The following is an 8,242-nucleotide window of genomic DNA, read 5'->3' as shown; positions in this document are numbered from 1 at the left end:
TGGAATTATAAAAATCTAAGGAGTTTGGGATTTATAATTTCTTAGGAAGGCAGCAAATGTCACATCACCTGGGTCCATACAGGAATGAGGAGAGGAATCTTGGCACTCAGGAGCACCCTGATGCTGGAACTCGGTGGGAAAAATAAGAAGAGGTCTCTACTTTCTAGCAGAGAAGGAATAAGGGGTTGGAAGCTCCGATAGGTCTAATATTCACACACACACACGCACACACACACACACACACACACACACACACACTCAGATGCCTAGGCCCCTCTTCCTTCTCTGATCCTTAGGATTAGCTTTTTCTAAAAGGAGACATAGCTGACCCTGGGACCTAGTTGGCCCCAGCTTCCCCTACACGGCTTCGTGGTCACCTAAAATCCCAGCCAAGGAGTTTCTGGGCCCTTCAGACTTGGTGAATTTCTCATGTGAGTTCTCATGTCACTCACCATATATCCTGCCCTTATGACCAGACCCACTGTAGATGAAGTGGATGTATCAAGAGAAATCAAATGTCACCGTGTCCATGATACATATCCTTGCTGTGTTAGGGTGAAGTAAGCCTCTTTTTGTTAACTGTTCAGTGATTGTTCAATGATGTTTTGTCCCAGTGTGGAACTTGACCTGAGAGGGCTAGTGTTAGAGCTACCTCCACAGAAGCTTTGGCAAGGACTTTATGAGTGTCTCTGGAGACAATATGGTGGCTAGCTTCATGGGAAGGCCTGGCCTGGTTAAATGGCAATGAAAGAATTAATGAATGAATGAGCAAAAAAGCATGTATTAAGGACTTGCTATATGTCAAGCACTCTGCTGACAGGTGAGGGTACAAACAGAGAAAGGAAGAAATGTTCCCCATTTTCAAGGAGCTCACGCTTTAATTGAGAGACAACATATAAAAGAAAATTTGACTGCAGGATAAATAGAAAAGCCCAGAAGTCATAATATAGCAATGGTGAGACAGAATGGAAAAACCCAGAGGTCCTCAAGTTACATAAGTAGTTAAGTAGTCCGAAAGCTGGGGGGGAAGGTAGTGGGGTGAGAGGGGTACTGTACGATAGTGGTGTTAAACTCTAATAGAAATGGAACCATTAAACCATGTAGAAGGATCCTTGAAGGCTGCATGCATATTGACTTGGTTTTAAAATGTATTATCGATATTTTATTGTATTTCCATTTATTTTGTTAAATATTTCCCAGTTACATTTTAATCAGATTCTGGCTACACTCAGGAATATTGGGACAGCATGCCTGTACCACATTTTTGGCACCTCTGCTGCGGGGTATAGTGGCAGGCCTGGAAAGCCTTAGGATGCAACAGCAGGTCAGGTGGTCAGGGCTGGTGGTCAGAGCTGGTGGTCATTCATCTCAGCAGAAGAAATAGAGTTGTTGACTCCCCTCTCATCCAAGCCATATGAGCAGTCAAGCAGCCAGAGACAAAGAAGAAGACAAAGGGGTGGTAGGATGGCTGTGACATTTCCTGTTAGGGTAATATTTCCCTCTAGGATAGTATTTCCATGCTGATGACTTGTCTACTAGTGCAGCACATTAGCAAAATTCCTGGCAGACAATAGGTATGTAATTAATGTCTGCTTGGTTGTTGTCTTTCATTCTCAAAGAGGACCAAAATGACCTCACTATGTTAGAGTCAAGGTACAGTGTGTCCATGGCTAATCAGACAAATATGAACTCAGAAGGTTCTACCAAGACAGGTTGGGCACAAATAGTCCCTGTGAACACTTGGAGGGGAGATGTCTCTAAATTTGTGCATCTCACATTTCTGCTTTGCTCATAGAGCACAACACCTTCTTTGATGTGGGCACGCCATGCTGGGCAGTCCTGTGCCAGTGTCTCCAATGTATCACAATCAATTGCAAAGTTCTTCAGAGAGTGTCCTTTTGTCACTTCTGACCACCATGTGGGGACTTGCCTGGTGTGAGTTCTATGTAAAATAGCATTTTAGACAAGCCCAAGTTTGGCATTTGAACAATGTGGCCAGCCCATCAGAGTTACACTCCCAGCAGCAATTTGAATGCTTGTCAGTTTAGTCCGAGAAAGGACCTCAGTGTCTCATACCTTATTCTGCCAGGTGATTTTCAGAATCTTCCTAAGACAATTCAAATGGAAGCAATTCAGTTTCCTGGCATGGCACTGGTAGACTGTCCAGGTTCATAGGCATATAATGAGGTCAGCACAACAGCTCTGTAGACCTTCAGTTTGGTAGTCTGTCTAATACCTCTTCTCTCCCATACTTTCCTTTGGAGCCTCCCAAACACTGAGCTAGCTCTGGCAATGTGTGTGCCAACCTCATCATCTATGTGTACAGCCCTGGAAAGTCTATTGCCTAGGTAATTAATGTTTATTGATTAATTGATAGCACAATGCCATGCACACAATAGGAGCATAATAAATGCAGAAACTGAGAATTGTTGTTTCTGTAGTCAGTGAATTTATTCTTTGTTTTATATTCTTTCCCTCTGTTGCCTTGGTTGCCAGTTAAATCATCAAATGGTTGTTCTCTCTGATACTGCTACCACTCTAGTAGTACAGGCCCTCATTACCTCAAACTTGGGTTATTACAATAGCTGGCTGGTGGGTCTGTCTACCTCAAGTCCCTCCTCACTCCAATTCATCCTCCATTCAGCCACTAAAGTGATTTTTCTAAAATGCAAGTCTGATTATATCACCCACTCCCACCCCCACACAGCTAAATAAACTCCAGTGGCTTCGTATTGCCTCCAGGAGCAAATACAAAATGCTCAGTTTGACATTCAAAGCCCTTCATAATTTATCCCCCTCCTACGTTTTCCAGTATTCTTACACCTTACTCCTCCAACATAAACTCTTTGATCCAGTAACATTGGCCTCCTGGCTATTCCACAAACAAGATGCTCCATCTCCAGGCTCTAGGCATTTTCTCTGGCTATTCCCCATGCCTGGAACGCTCTCTTTCCTTCATTACTACTCCTGACCTCCCTGGTTTTCTTTAAGTCATGACTAAAATCCCACCTTCTACAGGAAGCCTTCCCTAACCCTTCTTAATTCTAGTACCTTCCCTCTGTTAATTATTTCCTATTTATCCTGTATATAGCTTTCAGTGTGTATATTTGTTTATATGTTGTCTCCTCCAATAGATTGTAAGCTCCTTGAGGGCAGGGACTGGCTTTTGCTTCCTTTTGTATCCTCAGCGCTTAGCACAATGTCTGGCACATAAATGTTTACTATTTGTTGATCACAGAATCATAGGTTCTGGAATTTGAAGGGGTTATAGATTCCAGCTACCTCTGCAGATGAGGAGATGGGCCCCATGGCCAACAAATGATTGGCCAAGATCACCCCCGTACTGAATAGCAGAGAAATTTTCAAGCTCACATGTTCTGACTCTAAATCCAGTGTTCTTCCCTTCCTCTGGGGGAAAAAAATCCAACCTCTGTTTTGAGGATGACACAGGGTGTTTACAACAAGGCTGGATACTCGGGGGAGGGTAGGAGTTTCTGAGAGGTCAAGAAAGGACTTGTGGCATAAAGAGACATAAGAAGCCAATATCTCAGTACCCAGTAGGGGATGACCCATTAGTCTTGTAGGGGTTCTGAATCTGGGGTCTACAAACTTTAAAAAATATATACATTTTAATATAATTGGTTTCCTCTGTAATCCTATATATTTTATTTTCTGCATGTAAAAATATTTATGGTCAAAGGGGTCTATGGCACACAAGAAAAGGTCAAGAACCCTTGCAGTAGAGAAAACAATGAAAAAATTTCCTTCGACTGCTCAGTTTCAGGTATTTCTATAAAGCCTGTTCCCTTCTTACTGGAAGTCATTTCTTTGCAGAAAGGGAGGTAGCATTCTGGCCATCTGAGTTGGGGGTTCCCAAGGTAGAATAGCCATAACAACTAGACTGTTCTCAAGATGTGTAATGACCATTTACACCTCTACTGGGATAAAGACACACTACATTTAACAACACTGTCCACCCAAACACAGCCCAAAGCTCTAAACGGAATCAAAATTATATACTTGGCAGGCCCTTCTCTAAGATCATCTTGTCTCCCTTCCTGAGTCCCAGCAGGATTGCACCAAATTTAGATCAGAGGGCTAGGAGTTATTCCTTTTTTAAGGTCTCCAGAGGATAGTTTTCCTGATATCCCTTAGTAAGGTTCTGTTGGATCTCCCATCCCTCAAAGTAAGAAGCTCTTAATATCTAGTCTTAATTCCTTCTAATGGAGATATGAGTTCAAGCTCTGACCTAATTTTCCCACTGGTTGGCTGTGTGACCTTGGACAAATCACTTTTCATCTCAGGACCTTCCTCATCTATAAAATGTGAAGACCAGATTAGATGATCTCTAAGGCCCCTCCCAATGCTGAAGGCCTGTAATTCATCCATTCTAGTCCATTCCCTCTAATTTCTTCTCTGTGGAGACCGAGAACAGTAGGTCCCACCCACTTGCACATTTCCCTACAATGAATAGGAGGAATGGCACATTTTGTTCCCCCTGACTCCTCTCCAGTCCTGCCCCATTACCTGCACATGCCAGGGTAACCTATTTGGGGGGAAAGTTTGGCAGCAAATAGAAGCAGCTTCTGCAGGCTGACCATTCTGAACGTTCAGACTGAAGAGAACACTAGATAGAGCTGAGAAGAGGGGGCAGTCACAGTTTCCCTTTACCTAAGCCTCCCTGTTACCCTATGGCAGTATTGAATTTGGTGGATCCTTTGGTACCTCTGTCTCCGCATCCTTCGGGGATACTATAAACATCAGATACACTTCCTGGGAAGAAAGCTATTACACAAGGTAACCTCTGCAGGTGTCTAAGCTTTGTCTGTCCCGGAGGTAATCTTGGGGCTTCTTCTTTGGACTCACTGAAAGCTCTCTGCTGACAGAATCAGATAATCAGCTAATACCCCAAGTCTGCCATAGTCCGGGACTATGCAAGTGATCTATAACAATGCCATCAAACAGGTTTCTAAGAGTCTCAGGCAGCTTACTGCCTCTCTGAGCGTGTCTACCTGTGGGTAATTGCACCAAATGCACATCCATGAGGGAGGACTAAGCGATATGTCTGTGTAATCCTCCAGGTAAAATCCCTCACTGGCTCCATCAAAGGTTCAGACTCATAGCCACCCCTCACCATGGTTAGCTTTTCTCCGGCACTTGAAGAAATAAGCTCATCTGCCACATCTCAGTGAGATGGGTCAGGCTCGGCAGCTCTAAAGAGTGACCTTGACTGTCCACAGAGACAGCAGTAAATGCTGCAAGAGTGCCCAAGTTCCTCCCTTTGGGGGAGCCCAGAATAAGTGCTGGCCCCTCCCCAACCAAGCTAGCATGAAGCTACTGGCGACCGCACCTAAATCAAGAGATAGCCAAATTCAAATCCAAAGTAATCATAAAGAAGCCCAGGCCATTTCTCCCACTGACTGATCACCCTGGAAAGGAGGAAGGAGAAGGAATAATGATCAAGGAAAACTGCTTGGCAGATTGGTAAATTCACATTAGTTTATTTGCAAAGATAGTATGGCATAACGTCTGGGCATTGGACTTGGAGTCAAGATGGCCTGGATTCAAATGCAACCTCAAACACTTACTGGGAGTGTTATTTAACCCCTCAGTGCCTCAGTTTCTACATCAATAAAATGAAGGAGTTAGACTCCATGGCCTCTAAGATCCCTTCCAAACTCTAAATCTATGCTCCTACGACCCCATTAGATCAGACTGCCTAGGAGTAATACTTGTGGTATAAGGGAATGTGCACTGTACTGAAAGCCTGGAAATTTGGGTTCTAGTCCCAGCATCCCTCTAAGTAACTGTTACTTGATTTGAACTGGTCACTTGGCTCTTCTGTTACTTGATTTCCTCACATATAGAAATGAAGGGACTGAACCAAGTGCTCCGTAAGGTCCACTGCAGCTCTGATTGGTCAACGTACTCCTTCAGAAAAAGTCTCTCTTCAGGAACAGCTACCTGCTTATGTATAGCTGGCTTTATGTTTATCACTATTTGGGTTAGCCTGTGGGAAATCACCATTTTAAAGCTAGAAGGGAATTCATAGGTCATCTAGTCCCACCTCTGTGTTACAGATGGGCAAACTGAGACTGAGAAAAGTGAAGCGCCTTGCCTGAGATCACATAGGTAATAAGGAATAGAGCTGAGATTTGAGCCAAGATCCTCTAATTCCAAGTCTAGTGCTCTTTCTCCACTGCATCTTCAAGGACAAATGTCCTTTCCATTCTTCCAAGATGGAAAGAAATAAGCATTTATCAAGCACCAACTATGTGCCAGTCTGTGCTAAGTGCTTTACAAATATTATCTCATTTGATCCTCACAACAAGGAGGTAGGTGCTATTATTATCCCTCGTTTTATAGTTGGGGAAACTGAGACAGAGGTTAAATGATGACTTGCCCAGGGTCACATAGCTAGGAAGTGTCTGAGGTCAGACTTGAACCTGAGTCATCCTAACTCCAGGCCCAACACTCTCTCCACTGTGCCGTCTGGCAGACAAGAGCAGGAGGTGGACTATTCAGGTAGAAAGAGTGAGGGATGGTAGATGGATAACCCAAATGTCGCAATGGTATTGGCAAGAATATTGAAAAGCGCCAAAGAAAGGACTCCAGGGCATTGGGTAGATCCTCTGACAAGTCGATCAGTGAATCAGACAACAAATATTTATTAAGGGCCTTTCAGGTACTGTGCTAAGTTGTAGGGATACGAAGAAAGGCAACAACATGACCCCTACCCTCAAGGAGTTTACATTCCAATGGGAGAGATAACATAAATAACTAGATACATACAAGAGATATTCCAGGTATATGGAAGGTAATCTGAGTGGGAAAGACACCAGCAGCTGGAGAGACTGAGAAAGGCCTGTTGTGAAAGGGGGCATTTGAGATGAGTGTTGAAGGAAGCCTCTGGGGGAACTAAGGAATAGAGGTGAGGGAACACAGCATTTCAGGCAAGAGGAACAACTCAAGCAAAGGCACAGAATGAGGAGATGAAGCGCCATGTTTGAGGAACAGAAAGTAGGCCATTATGGATGCTAGAGTGCACAGAGGGGAGGAAAGAATAAGAAGACTGGAAAGGTCAAAAGGGCTTGGGTTATAAAGAGTTTTAAATGTCAAAAGGGGAGCTCATATTTGATCCTGGAGGGAGGTAATAGGGAGCTATGGAAGCTCTTTGAGCAGGAACACTGGAGGAGTGGTGATAGGGTCAGACCCACACTTTAAAAATTATTTTGGCAGCTAAGTGAAGAGTACATTGGAGATGAGAGAGAACTAAGGTAGAGACACAAGTTAAGGACCATTACAATAGTCTAGGTGAGAAAAGATTAGGGCTTGAATTCATTTTTTCAACATGTGAATGATGTATATATGAGAGATATTGTCAAGGTAGAAATGACAAGATGTGGAGATGGACTGGATACACGCAGTGAGTGAGAATGAGGAATTGAGGGTGATACTGAGCTTGTAAGAATGGTGGTGCCCTTACCAGTAACAAGGAAATTAGAGAGAAGTAATAATTTTGTGAGAAGAGAAGGAGTTCTGTTTTAGATGAGAAGCCTACAGGACATCTTGTTCAAGATACCCAAAAGGTATTTAGTGAGACCGAAACTTAGGTGAGAGATTGGAGCTTGACATACAGATCTGGAAATCATCTGCAGGGAGATGATAATTTAACCTATGGGAACTGGTGAAATCACCAAGTGAGTCACGTACCCCTTTGACAGTCTAGCAAAACCTCTAGACATTTTTTCAAAGTAATACACTTAAATATATAATAAAAAGTACCTAGAATTACAAAGAAAGCCAATTATATTGAAATCATTATCAAAATGTTTTTAAAACAAGATCACAGACTCTAGGTTAAGAACTACAGGTATAGAGGAAAAAGAGAAGAAAACCCAAGAAAGGGTCTTAGGAAACACCCATAGTTAGTGGACATGTTGTTCAGTTATTACTGTCATGACAGACTCTTCATGACCCCATTTGGGATTTTCTTGGCAAAGATAGTGGAGTGGGTTGGCCATTTCCTCCTTGAGGAAACTGAGGCAAACAGGGTTAAGTGACTTGCCCAGGGTCACACAGCTAGTAAGTATGTACTAAGACTAGATTTTAACTTAGGTCTCCTTGACTCCAGGCCTGGCATTGCATCTACTGTGATACCTAGCTGCCTTAGTGAACATGTCCTGGATGTAAAACCAGCAAGGAAAATTGAGAAGAACAATGAGACAGGTAGGAGGAGACC

The sequence above is a fragment of the Vombatus ursinus genome, unplaced genomic scaffold (assembly GCF_900497805.2).
Source record: "Vombatus ursinus unplaced genomic scaffold, bare-nosed wombat genome assembly UNPS02012156.1, whole genome shotgun sequence".
Classification (NCBI taxonomy): Eukaryota; Metazoa; Chordata; class Mammalia; order Diprotodontia; family Vombatidae; genus Vombatus; species Vombatus ursinus.
The sequence above is the reverse complement of the archived record's forward strand: the minus strand, read 5'-3'. Positions refer to the sequence as shown.